This window comes from Mesoplodon mirus (assembly GCF_964341445.2).
Source record: "Mesoplodon mirus genome assembly, chromosome: 1".
Lineage (NCBI taxonomy): Eukaryota > Metazoa > Chordata > Mammalia > Artiodactyla > Ziphiidae > Mesoplodon > Mesoplodon mirus.
The window spans coordinates 162626834-162641661 of record NC_138976.1 but is presented as its reverse complement, the minus strand read 5'-3'; positions in this window follow the sequence as shown (position 1 = coordinate 162641661).

Below are 14828 nucleotides of genomic sequence, written 5' to 3'. Positions count from 1 at the left end.
GACACCCCACTGGACCTGCCGTGCTCTGAGTGCCCTGCACGGGGCCCCCTGCTCCCCTGCACTTTGTTCAGTCACAGCGGAGATGGCCACACCCACTCCTTCAGTGAGGGCAGAGTTCCAACCACCCTCAGCCCCGCCCCCACTCCGCAGGTTACCATGGACTACAGAGGCTGCATCCTGAGGCCAGGGCGTTCCGAGAATGCCAAGGGCAGACATGATGACCTTAAATGATTTCCTCTTGTGTCAGGTTTGGTAAACTTTAGGAGCTAGGAAATGGTCCGCTTAAAGAAATGTTCAAATTTACTGGCATTTCATATATTCTCTGCTATAACATTGTCCTGAATCTTTCTGTATATTCTTTACTTATGTTTTTGTTTTCCTTAATCAAAGTGTGTCTTTTAAATCTTTTCAAAGAAGATTCTTTGGACTTACTAAATCACCTGAATTTTACACGTTTTCTGTTGTATTAAGTTCTGCTCATATCTTTATTTATCTTTTTTCTATGTTCTCAGGGTTTATTGTTTTGATCTTCTGATGTCAATTAAAACACTTGGTTATTCATTTTAATAAATATTTTACTTATAAAGATTTGAACTTTTGAAGATTCCAGCTTACTTGTAAGTTTCTAAGGGTCAGGTCCTCTCCATTGTTGCTGGCCTAAGGTTTAGTTCACCATATAGCAATGTATATATTGACCTATTTTCCCCTCGACTTTCTGTGATTCCCTACATCTCACCTTTCTTTGCAGACAAGCCATTTGAAATACCCTTAACTTATTTCACAGCCAATAAGTCATTGAAATAATGTGTGTTTTTTAGAGAAATCTTCTTATATAATTAGGCAGAAAATCTCACCTGCCATAGTTTTCAAAACAGCATAATTTCACTCTTCTCAATGCTTAATCTGTTGTATTACACAACCTTTGAGTATTTAGCTTTATCAATGACATGTACTTTAAAAATGTTTTAGAGATCCTACCAGTCTTTGAAAACATCCTTGTTCCTTGTTTCAGTTCCAGTTTTATGTATATATTCTGCCTTGCACCTGATTATTCCAACAATTGATGGATGGCCTTGGGAATCTAATTCTGGTATTGATAGTCTTTACTGATTGTCTTCCCTCGTAGCTGATTTTTTCATTATTGTGTAAATTTAGATCATGAGCTCATGTTTAGCTAAACAGCTGACCTTGTAAGACGCTTAGGTGTGAACGCTCGTAAGCTTCAGGAGAAAGTCTGCAAAATTTATTTGTGTCCCTCCAATGAGTTGCCCACGAGGACACCGTTTTCTACAAGTGTTGGTCCAATACTCCCTCTAGAGGAAGGGGACTCCAACAGGGCTGATTGGCGGCCCCCAATCTGGGGCAGGGGCAGTGGGCAGCCTGTGGCTCGGGCAGGAGCCTCTTTGCATGTGTCCCTGGGACACATCTGCCTGCGAACTTCGGTCACCTGGCAGGAAGCTACGATGCCCAGACCTATGGTTAGCTGTGCAGCGAGGTGTACTGTGAGGACAGGTTCCACACACACTTCAAGTAAGAGGTCGGCCTGAGTGGAAAGGTGAGAGTTTGGGCAGCTGTGCAGACAAAGAAGGCGCCCTTTGGACTGGGCCTAAATGCTTGTGACACCCCACTGGACCTGCCGTGCTCTGAGGGCCCTGCCCTGGGCCCCCTGCTCCCCTGCCCTTTGTTCAGTCACAGCAGAGATGGCCACACCCACTCCTTCAGTGAGGGCAGAGTTCCAACCACCCTCAGCCCCGCCCCCTCTCCGCAGGTTACCATGGACTACAGAGGCTGCATCCTGAGGCCAGGGCGTTCCGAGAATGCCAAGGGCAGACATGATGACCTTAAATGATTTCCTCTTGTGTCAGGTTTGGTAAACTTTAGGAGCTAGGAAATGGTCCACTTTACAGAAATGTTCAAATTTACTGGCATTTCATATATTCTCTGCTATAACATTGTCCTGATTCTTTCTGTATATTCTATACTTATGTTTTTGTTTTCCTTAATCAAAGTGTGTCTTTTCAATCTTTTCAAAGAAGATTCTTTGGACTTACTAAATCACCTGAATTTTACACGTTTTCTGTTGTATTAAGTTCTGCTCATATCTTTATTTATCTTTTTTCTATGTTCTCAGGGTTTATTGATTTGATCTTCTGATGTCAATTAAAACACTTGGTTATTCATTTTAATAAATATTTTACTTATAAAGATTTGAACTTTTGAAGATTCCAGCTTACTTGTATATTTCTATGGGTCAGGTCCTCTCCATTGCTGCTGGCCTAAGGTTTAGTTCACCATATAGCAATGTATATATTGACCTATTTTCCCCTCGACTTTCTGTGATTCCCTACATCTCACCTTTCTTTGCAGACAAGCCATTTGAAATACCCTTAACTTATTTCACAGCCAATAAGTCATTGAAATAATGTGTATTTTTTAGAGAAATCTTCTTATATAATTAGGCAGAAAATCTCACCTGCCATAGTTTTCAAAACAGCATAATTTCACTCTTCTCAATGCTTAATCTGTTGTATTACACAACCTTTGAGTATTTAGCTTTATCAATGACATGTACTTTAAAAATGTTTTAGAGATCCTACCAGTCTTTGAAAACATCCTTGTTCCTTGTTTCAGTTCCAGTTTTATGTATATATTCTGCCTTGCACCTGATTATTCCAACAATTGCTGGATGGCCTTGGGAATCTAATTCTGGTATTGATAGTCTTTACTGATTGTCTCCCCTCGTAGCTGATTTCTTCATTATTGTGTAAATTTAGATCATGAGCTCATGTTTAGCTAAACAGCTGACCTTGTAAGACGCTTAGGTGTGAACGCTCGTAAGCTTCCGCAGAAAGATGGCAAAGATTTATTTGTGTCCCTCCAATGAGTTGCCCACGAGGACACCGTTTTCTACAAGTGTTGGTCCAATACTCCCTCTAGAGGAAGGGGACTCCGACAGGGCTGATTGGTGGCCCCCAATCTGGGTCAGGGGCAGTGGGCAGCCTGTGGCCTGGGCAGGAGCCTCTTTGCATGTGTCCCTGGGACACATCTGCCTGTGAACTTCGGTCACCTGGCAGGAAGCTACGATGCCCAGACCTATGGTTAGCTGTGCAGCGAGGAGTACTGTGAGGACAGGTTCCACACACACTTCAAATAAGAAGTCGGCCTGAGTGGAAAGGTGAGAGTTTGGGCAGCTGTTCAGACAAAGAAGGCGCCCTTTGGCCTGGGCCTAAATGCTTGTGACACCCCACTGGACCTGCCGTGCTCTGAGGGCCCTGCCCTGGGCCCCCTGCTCCCCTGCCCTTTGTTCAGTCACAGCAGAGATGGCCACACCCACTCCTTCAGTGAGGAGAGTTCCAACCACCCTCAGCCCTGCCCCCTCTCCGCAGGTTACCATGGACTACAGAGGCTGCATCCTGAGGCCAGGGTGTTCCGAGAATGCCAAGGGCAGACATGATGACCTTAAATGATTTCCTCTTGTGTCAGGTTTGGTAAACTTTAGGAGCTAGGAAATGGTCCACTTTACAGAAATGTTCAAATTTGCTGGCATTTCATATATTCTCTGCTATAACATTGTCCTGATTCTTTCTGTATATTCTATACTTATGTTTTTGTTTTCCTTAATCAAAGTGTGTCTTTTCAATCTTTTCAAAGAAGATTCTTTGGACTTACTAAATCACCGGAATTTTACACGTTTTCTGTTGTATTAAGTTCTGCTCATATCTTTATTTATCTTTTTTCTATGTTCTCAGGGTTTATTGTTTTGATCTTCTGATGTCAATTAAAACACTTGGTTATTCATTTTAATAAATATTTTACTTATAAAGATTTGAACTTTTGAAGATTCCAGCTTACTTGGAAGTTTCTATGGGTCAGGTCCTCTCCATTGCTGCTGGCCTAAGGTTTAGTTCACCATATAGCAATGTATATATTGACCTATTTTCCCCTCGACTTTCTGTGATTCCCTACATCTCACCTTTCTTTGAAGACAAGCCATTTGAAATACCCTTAACTTATTTCACAGCCAATAAGTCATTGAAATAATGTGTATTTTTTAGAGAAATCTTCTTATATAATTAGGCAGAAAATCTCACCTGCCATAGTTTTCAAAACAGCATAATTTCACTCTTCTCAATGCTTAATCTGTTGTATTACACAACCTTTGAGTATTTAGCTTTATCAATGACATGTACTTTAAAAATGTTTTAGAGATCCTACCAGTCTTTGAAAACATCCTTGTTCCTTGTTTCAGTTCCAGTTTTATGTATATATTCTGCCTTGCACCTGATTATTCCAACAATTGCTGGATGGCCTTGGGAATCTAATTCTGGTATTGATAGTCTTTACTGATTGTCTCCCCTCGTAGCTGATTTCTTCATTATTGTGTAAATTTAGATCATGAGCTCATGTTTAGCTAAACAGCTGACCTTGTAAGACGCTTAGGTGTGAACGCTCGTAAGCTTCCGCAGAAAGGCGGCAAAGATTTATTTCTGTCCCTCCAATGAGTTGCCCACGAGGACACCGTTTTCTACAAGTGTTGGTCCAATACTCCCTCTAGAGGAAGGGGACTCCGACAGGGCTGATTGGTGGCCCCCAATCTGGGGCAGGGGCAGTGGGCAGCCTGTGGCCCGGGCAGGAGCCTCTTTGCATGTGTCCGTGGGACACATCTGCCTGTGAACTTCGGTCACCTGGCAGGAAGCTACGATGCCCAGACCTATGGTTAGCTGTGCAGCGAGGTGTACTGTGAGGACAGGTTCCACACACACTTCAAATAAGAGGTAGGCCTGAGTGGAAAGGTGAGAGTTTGGGCAGCTGTGCAGACAAAGAAGGCGCCCTTTGGCTTGGGCCTAAATGCTTGTGACACCCCACTGGACCTGCCGAGCTCTGAGGTCCCTGCCCTGGGCCCCCTGCTCCCCTGCCCTTTGTTCAGTCACAGCAGAGATGGCCACACCCACTCCTTCAGTGAGGGCAGAGTTCCAACCACCCTCAGCCCCGCCCCCTCTCCGCAGGTTACCATGGACTACAGAGGCTGCATCCTGAGGCCAGGGCGTTCCGAGAATGCCAAGGGCAGACATGATGACCTTAAATGATTTCCTCTTGTGTCAGGTTTGGTAAACTTTAGGAGCTAGGAAATGGTCCACTTTACAGAAATGTTCAAATTTGCTGGCATTTCATATATTCTCTGCTATAACATTGTCCTGATTCTTTCTGTATATTCTATACTTATGTTTTTGTTTTCCTTAATCAAAGTGTGTCTTTTCAATCTTTTCAAAGAAGATTCTTTGGACTTACTAAATCACCTGAATTTTACACGTTTTCTGTTGTATTAAGTTCTGCTCATATCTTTATTTATCTTTTTTCTATGTTCTCAGGGTTTATTGTTTTGATCTTCTGATGTCAATTAAAACACTTGGTTATTCATTTTAATAAATATTTTACTTATAAAGATTTGAACTTTTGAAGATTCCAGCTTACTTGTAAGTTTCTAAGGGTCAGGTCCTCTCCATTGTTGCTGGCCTAAGGTTTAGTTCACCATATAGCAATGTATATATTGACCTATTTTCCCCTCGACTTTCTGTGATTCCCTACATCTCACCTTTCTTTGCAGACAAGCCATTTGAAATACCCTTAACTTATTTCACAGCCAATAAGTCATTGAAATAATGTGTATTTTTAGAGAAATCTTCTTATATAATTAGGCAGAAAATCTCACCTGCCATAGTTTTCAAAACAGCATAATTTCACTCTTCTCAATGCTTAATCTGTTGTATTACACAACCTTTTAGTATTTAGCTTTATCAATGACATGTCCTTTAAAAATGTTTTAGAGATCCTACCAGTCTTTGAAAACATCCTTGTTCCTTGTTTCAGTTCCAGTTTTATGTATATATTCTGCCTTGCACCTGATTATTCCAACAATTGCTGGATGGCCTTGGGAATCTAATTCTGGTATTGATAGTCTTTACTGATTGTCTCCCCTCGTAGCTGATTTCTTCATTATTGTGTAAATTTAGATCATGAGCTCATGTTTAGCTAAACAGCTGACCTTGTAAGACGCTTAGGTGTGAACGCTCGTAAGCTTCCGCAGAAAGATGGCAAAGATTTATTTGTGTCCCTCCAATGAGTTGCCCACGAGGACACCGTTTTCTACAAGTGTTGGTCCAATACTCCCTCTAGAGGAAGGGGACTCCGACAGGGCTGATTGGTGGCCCCCAATCTGGGGCAGGGGCAGTGGGCAGCCTGTGGCCCGGGCAGGAGCCTCTTTGCATGTGTCCCTGGGACACATCTGCCTGTGAACTTCGGTCACCTGGCAAGAAGCTACGATGCCCAGACCTATGGTTAGCTGTGCAGCGAGGTGTACTGTGAGGACAGGTTCCACACACACTTCAAATAAGAAGTCGGCCTGAGTGGGAAGGTGAGAGTTTGGGCAGCTGTGCAGACAAAGAAGGCGCCCTTTGGCCTGGGCCTAAATGCTTGTGACACCCCACTGGACCTGCCGTGCTCTGAGGGCCCTGCCCTGGGCCCCCTGCTCCCCTGCCCTTTGTTCAGTCACAGCAGAGATGGCCACACCCACTCCTTCAGTGAGGAGAGTTCCAACCACCCTCAGCCCCGCCCCCTCTCCGCAGGTTACCATGGACTACAGAGGCTGCATCCTGAGGCCAGGGTGTTCCGAGAATGCCAAGGGCAGACATGATGACCTTAAATGATTTCCTCTTGTGTCAGGTTTGGTAAACTTTAGGAGCTAGGAAATGGTCCACTTTACAGAAATGTTCAAATTTGCTGGCATTTCATATATTCTCTGCTATAACATTGTCCTGATTCTTTCTGTATATTCTATACTTATGTTTTTGTTTTCCTTAATCAAAGTGTGTCTTTTCAATCTTTTCAAAGAAGATTCTTTGGACTTACTAAATCACCTGAATTTTACACGTTTTCTGTTGTATTAAGTTCTGCTCATATCTTTATTTATCTTTTTTCTATGTTCTCAGGGTTTATTGTTTTGATCTTCTGATGTCAATTAAAACACTTGGTTATTCATTTTAATAAATATTTTACTTATAAAGATTTGAACTTTTGAAGATTCCAGCTTACTTGTAAGTTTCTAAGGGTCAGGTCCTCTCCATTGTTGCTGGCCTAAGGTTTAGTTCACCATATAGCAATGTATATATTGACCTATTTTCCCCTCGACTTTCTGTGATTCCCTACATCTCACCTTTCTTTGCAGACAAGCCATTTGAAATACCCTTAACTTAGTTCACAGCCAATAAGTCATTGAAATAATGTGTATTTTTAGAGAAATCTTCTTATATAATTAGGCAGAAAATCTCACCTGCCATAGTTTTCAAAACAGCATAATTTCACTCTTCTCAATGCTTAATCTGTTGTATTACACAACCTTTTAGTATTTAGCTTTATCAATGACATGTCCTTTAAAAATGATTTAGAGATCCTACCAGTCTTTGAAAACATCCTTGTTCCTTGTTTCAGTTCCAGTTTTATGTATATATTCTGCCTTGCACCTGATTATTCCAACAATTGCTGGATGGCCTTGGGAATCTAATTCTGGTATTGATAGTCTTTACTGATTGTCTCCCCTCGTAGCTGATTTCTTCATTATTGTGTAAATTTAGATCATGAGCTCATGTTTAGCTAAACAGCTGACCTTGTAAGACGCTTAGGTGTGAACGCTCGTAAGCTTCCGCAGAAAGATGGCAAAGATTTATTTGTGTCCCTCCAATGAGTTGCCCACGAGGACACCTTTTTCTACAAGTGTTGGTCCAATACTCCCTCTAGAGGAAGGGGACTCCGACAGGGCTGATTGGTGGCCCCCAATCTGGGGCAGGGGCAGTGGGCAGCCTGTGGCCCGGGCAGGAGCCTCTTTGCATGTGTCCCTGGGACACATCTGCCTGTGAACTTCGGTCACCTGGCAAGAAGCTACGATGCCCAGACCTATGGTTAGCTGTGCAGCGAGGTGTACTGTGAGGACAGGTTCCACACACACTTCAAATAAGAAGTCGGCCTGAGTGGGAAGGTGAGAGTTTGGGCAGCTGTGCAGACAAAGAAGGCGCCCTTTGGCCTGGGCCTAAATGCTTGTGACACCCCACTGGACCTGCCGTGCTCTGAGGGCCCTGCCCTGGGCCCCCTGCTCCCCTGCCCTTTGTTCAGTCACAGCAGAGATGGCCACACCCACTCCTTCAGTGAGGAGAGTTCCAACCACCCTCAGCCCCGCCCCCTCTCCGCAGGTTACCATGGACTACAGAGGCTGCATCCTGAGGCCAGGGTGTTCCGAGAATGCCAAGGGCAGACATGATGACCTTAAATGATTTCCTCTTGTGTCAGGTTTGGTAAACTTTAGGAGCTAGGAAATGGTCCACTTTACAGAAATGTTCAAATTTGCTGGCATTTCATATATTCTCTGCTATAACATTGTCCTGATTCTTTCTGTATATTCTATACTTATGTTTTTGTTTTCCTTAATCAAAGTGTGTCTTTTCAATCTTTTCAAAGAAGATTCTTTGGACTTACTAAATCACCGGAATTTTACACGTTTTCTGTTGTATTAAGTTCTGCTCATATCTTTATTTATCTTTTTTCTATGTTCTCAGGGTTTATTGTTTTGATCTTCTGATGTCAATTAAAACACTTGGTTATTCATTTTAATAAATATTTTACTTATAAAGATTTGAACTTTTGAAGATTCCAGCTTACTTGGAAGTTTCTATGGGTCAGGTCCTCTCCATTGCTGCTGGCCTAAGGTTTAGTTCACCATATAGCAATGTATATATTGACCTATTTTCCCCTCGACTTTCTGTGATTCCCTACATCTCACCTTTCTTTGAAGACAAGCCATTTGAAATACCCTTAACTTATTTCACAGCCAATAAGTCATTGAAATAATGTGTATTTTTTAGAGAAATCTTCTTATATAATTAGGCAGAAAATCTCACCTGCCATAGTTTTCAAAACAGCATAATTTCACTCTTCTCAATGCTTAATCTGTTGTATTACACAACCTTTGAGTATTTAGCTTTATCAATGACATGTACTTTAAAAATGTTTTAGAGATCCTACCAGTCTTTGAAAACATCCTTGTTCCTTGTTTCAGTTCCAGTTTTATGTATATATTCTGCCTTGCACCTGATTATTCCAACAATTGCTGGATGGCCTTGGGAATCTAATTCTGGTATTGATAGTCTTTACTGATTGTCTCCCCTCGTAGCTGATTTCTTCATTATTGTGTAAATTTAGATCATGAGCTCATGTTTAGCTAAACAGCTGACCTTGTAAGACGCTTAGGTGTGAACGCTTGTAAGCTTCCGCAGAAAGACGGCAAAGATTTATTTGTGTCCCTCCAATGAGTTGCCCACGAGGACACCGTTTTCTACAAGTGTTGGTCCAATACTCCCTCTAGAGGAAGGGGACTCCGACAGGGCTGATTGGTGGCCCCCAATCTGGGGCAGGGGCAGTGGGCAGCCTGTGGCCCGGGCAGGAGCCTCTTTGCATGTGTCCCTGGGACACATCTGCCTGTGAACTTCGGTCACCTGGCAGGAAGCTACGATGCCCAGACCTATGGTTAGCTGTGCAGCGAGGTGTACTGTGAGGACAGGTTCCACACACACTTCAAATAAGAGGTCGGCCTGAGTGGAAAGGTGAGAGATTGGGCAGCTGTGCAGACAAAGAAGGCGCCCTTTGGCCTGGGCCTAAATGCTTGTGACACCCCACTGGACATGCCGAGCTCTGAGGTCCCTGCCCTGGGCCCCCTGCTCCCCTGCCCTTTGTTCAGTCACAGCAGAGATGGCCACACCCACTCCTTCAGTGAGGGCAGAGTTCCAACCACCCTCAGCCCCGCCCCCTCTCCGCAGGTTACCATGGACTACAGAGGCTGCATCCTGAGGCCAGGGCGTTCCGAGAATGCCAAGGGCAGACATGATGACCTTAAATGATTTCCTCTTGTGTCAGGTTTGGTAAACTTTAGGAGCTAGGAAATGGTCCACTTTACAGAAATGTTCAAATTTGCTGGCATTTCATATATTCTCTGCTATAACATTGTCCTGATTCTTTCTGTATATTCTATACTTATGTTTTTGTTTTCCTTAATCAAAGTGTGTCTTTTCAATCTTTTCAAAGAAGATTCTTTGGACTTACTAAATCACCTGAATTTTACACGTTTTCTGTTGTATTAAGTTCTGCTCATATCTTTATTTATCTTTTTTCTATGTTCTCAGGGTTTATTGTTTTGATCTTCTGATGTCAATTAAAACACTTGGTTATTCATTTTAATAAATATTTTACTTATAAAGATTTGAACTTTTGAAGATTCCAGCTTACTTGTAAGTTTCTATGGTTCAGGTCCTCTCCATTGCTGCTGGCCTAAGGTTTAGTTCACCATATAGCAATGTATATATTGACCTATTTTCCCCTCGACTTTCTGTGATTCCCTACATCTCACCTTTCTTTGCAGACAAGCCATTTGAAATACCCTTAACTTATTTCACAGCCAATAAGTCATTGAAATAATGTGTATTTTTTAGAGAAATCTTCTTATATAATTAGGCAGAAAATCTCACCTGCCATAGTTTTCAAAACAGCATAATTTCACTCTTCTCAATGCTTAATCTGTTGTATTACACAACCTTTGAGTATTTAGCTTTATCAATGACATGTACTTTAAAAATGTTTTAGAGATCCTACCAGTCTTTGAAAACATCCTTGTTCCTTGTTTCAGTTCCAGTTTTATGTATATATTCTGCCTTGCACCTGATTATTCCAACAATTGATGGATGGCCTTGGGAATCTAATTCTGGTATTGATAGTCTTTACTGATTGTCTCCCCTCGTAGCTGATTTCTTCATTATTGTGTAAATTTAGATCATGAGCTCATGTTTAGCTAAACAGCTGACCTTGTAAGACGCTTAGGTGTGAACGCTCGTAAGCTTCCTCAGAAAGACGGCAAAGATTTATTTGTGTCCCTCCAATGAGTTGCCCACGAGGACACCGTTTTCTACAAGTGTTGGTCCAATACTCCCTCTAGAGGCAGGGGACTCCGACAGGGCTGATTGGCGGCCCCCGATCTGGGGCAGGGGCATTGGGCAGCCTGTGGCCCGGGCAGGAGCCTCTTTGCATGTGTCCCTGGGACACATCTGCCTGCGAACTTCGGTCACCTGGCAGGAAGCTACGATGCCCAGACCTATGGTTAGCTGTGCAGCGAGGTGTACTGTGAGGACAGGTTCCACACACACTTCAAGTAAGAGGTCGGCCTGAGTGGAAAGGTGAGAGTTTGGGCAGCTGTGCAGAAGAAGAAGGCGCCCTTTTGCCTGGGCCTAAATGCTTGTGACACCCCACTGGACCTGCCGTGCTCTGAGGGCCCTGCCCTGGACCCCTGCTCCCCTGCCCTTTGTTCAGTCACAGCAGAGATGGCCACACCCACTCCTTCAGTGAGGGCAGAGTTCCAACCACCCTCAGCCCCGCCCCCTCTCCGCAGGTTACCATGGACTACAGAGGCTGCATCCTGAGTCCAGGGCGTTCCAAGAATGCCAAGTGCAGACATGATGACCTTAAGTGATTTCCTCTTGTGTCAGGTTTGGTAAACTTTAGGAGCTAGGAAATGGTCCACTTTACAGAAATGTTCAAATTTACTGGCATTTCATATATTCTCTGCTATAACATTGTCCTGATTCTTTCTGTATATTCTATACTTATGTTTTTGTTTTCCTTAATCAAAGTGTGTCTTTTCAATCTTTTCAAAGAAGATTCTTTGGACTTACTAAATCACCTCAAATTTATACGTTTTCTGTTGTATTAAGTTCTGCTCATATCTTTATTTATCTTTTTTTCTATGTTCTCAGGGTTTATTGTTTTGATCTTCTGATGTCAATTAAAACACTTGGTTATTCATTTTAATAAATATTTTACTTATAAAGATTTGAACTTTTGAAGATTCCAGCTTACTTGTAAGTTTCTAAGGGTCAGGTCCTCTCCATTGTTGCTGGCCTAAGGTTTAGTTCACCATATAGCAATGTATATATTGACCTATTTTCCCCTCGACTTTCTGTGATTCCCTACATCTCACCTTTCTTTGCAGACAAGCCATTTGAAATACCCTTAACTTATTTCACAGCCAATAAGTCATTGAAATAATGTGTATTTTTAGAGAAATCTTCTTATATAATTAGGCAGAAAATCTCACCTGCCATAGTTTTCAAAACAGCATAATTTCACTCTTCTCTATGCTTAATCTGTTGTATTACACAACCTTTGAGTATTTAGCTTTATCAATGACATGTCCTTTAAAAATGTTTTAGAGATCCTACCAGTCTTTGAAAACATCCTTGTTCCTTTTTTCAGTTCCAGTTTTATGTATATATTCTGCCTTGCACCTGATTATTCCAACAATTGCTGGATGGCCTTGGAATCTAATTCTGGTATTGATAGTCTTTACTGATTGTCTCCTCTCGTAGCTGATTTCTTCATTATTGTGTAAATTTAGATCATGAGCTCATGTTTAGCTAAACAGCTGACCTTGTAAGACGCTTAGGTGTGAACGCTCGTAAGCTTCCGCAGAAAGACGGCAAAGATTTATTTCTGTCCCTCCAATGAGTTGCCCACGAGGACACCGTTTTCTACAAGTGTTGGTCCAATACTCCCTCTAGAGGCAGGGGATTCCGACACGGCTGATTGGCGGCCCCCGATCTGGGGCAGGGGCAGTGGGCAGCCTGTGGCCCGGGCAGGAGCCTCTTTGCATGTGTCCCTGGGACACATCTGCCTGCGAACTTCGGTCACCTGGCAGGAAGCTACGATGCCCAGACCTATGGTTAGCTGTGCAGCGAGGTGTACTGTGAGGACAGGTTCCACACACACTTCAAGAAAGAGGTCGGCCTGAGTGGAAAGGTGAGAGTTTGGGCAGCTGTGCAGACAAAGAAGGCGCCCTTTGGCCTGGGCCTAAATGCTTGTGACACCCCACTGGACCTGCCGTGCTCTGAGGGCCCTGCCCTGGGCCCCCTGCTCCCCTGCCCTTTGTTCAGTCACAGCAGAGATGGCCACACCCACTCCTTCAGTGAGGAGAGTTCCAACCACCCTCAGCCCCGCCCCCTCTCCGCAGGTTACCAAGGACTACAGAGGCTGCATCCTGAGGCCAGGGCGTTCCGACAATGCCAAGGGCAGACATGATGACCTTAAATGATTTCCTCTTGTGTCAGGTTTGGTAAACTTTAGGAGCTAGGAAATGGTCCACTTACAGAAATGTTCAAATTTACTGGCATTTCATATATTCTCTGCTATAACATTGTCCTGATTCTTTCTGTATATTCTTTACTTATGTTTTTGTTTTCCTTAATCAAAGTGTGTCTTTTCAATCTTTTCAAAGAAGATTCTTTGGACTTACTAAATCACCTGAATTTTATACGTTTTCTGTTGTATTAAGTTCTGCTCATATCTTTATTTATCATTTTTCTATGTTCTCAGGGTTTATTGTTTTGATCTTCTGATGTCAATTAAAACACTTGGTTATTCATTTTAATAAATATTTTACTTATAAAGATTTGAACTTTTGAAGATTCCAGCTTACTTGTAAGTTTCTAAGGGTCAGGTCCTCTCCATTGTTGCTGGCCTAAGGTTTAGTTCACCATATAGCAATGTATATATTGACCTATTTTCCCCTCAACTTTCTGTGATTCCCTACATCTCACCTTTCTTTGCAGACAAGCCATTTGAAATACCCTTAACTTATTTCACAGCCAATAAGTCATTGAAATAATGTGTATTTTTAGAGAAATCTTCATATAATTAGGCAGAAAATCTCACCTGCCATAGTTTTCAAAACAGCATAATTTCACTCTTCTCTATGCTTAATCTGTTGTATTACACAACTTTTGAGTATTTAGCTTTATCAATGACATGTCCTTTAAAAATGTTTTAGAGATCCTACCAGTCTTTGAAAACATCCTTGTTCCTTGTTTCAGTTCCAGTTTTATGTATATATTCTGCCTTGCACCTGATTATTCCAACAATTGCTGGATGGCCTTGGGAATCTAATTCTGGTATTGATAGTCTTTACTGATTGTCTCCCCTCGTAGCTGATTTCTTCATTATTGTGTAAATTTAGATCATGAGCTCATGTTTAGCTAAACAGCTGACCTTGTAAGACGCTTAGGTGTGAACGCTCGAAAGCTTCCGCAGAAAGACGGCAAAGATTTATTTGTGTCCCTCCAATGAGTTGCCCACGAGGACACCGTTTTCTACAAGTGTTGGTCCAATACTCCCTCTAGAGGAAGGGGACTCCAACAGGGCTGATTGGCGGCCCCCGATCTGGGGCAGGGGCAGTGTGCAGCCTGTGGCCCGGGCAGGAGCCTCTTTGCATGTGTCCCTGGGACACATCTGCCTGCGAACTTCGGTCACCTGGCAGGAAGCTACGATGCCCAGACCTATGGTTAGCTGTGCAGCGAGGTGTACTGTGAGGACAGGTTCCACACACACTTCAAGTAAGAGGTCGGCCTGAGTGGAAAGGTGAGAGTTTGGGCAGCTGTGCAGACAAAGAAGGCGCCCTTTGGACTGGGCCTAAATGCTTGTGACACCCCACTGGACCTGCCGTGCTCTGAGGGCCCTGCCCTGGGCCCCCTGCTCCCCTGCCCTTTTTTCAGTCACAGCAGAGATGGCCACACCCACTCCTTCAGTGAGGGCAGAGTTCCAACCACCCTCAGCCCCGCCCCCTCTCCGCAGGTTACCATGGACTACAGAGGCTGCATCCTGAGGCCAGGGCGTTCCGAGAATGCCAAGGGAAGACATGATGACCTTAAATGATTTCCTCTTGTGTCAGGTTTGGTAAACTTTAGGAG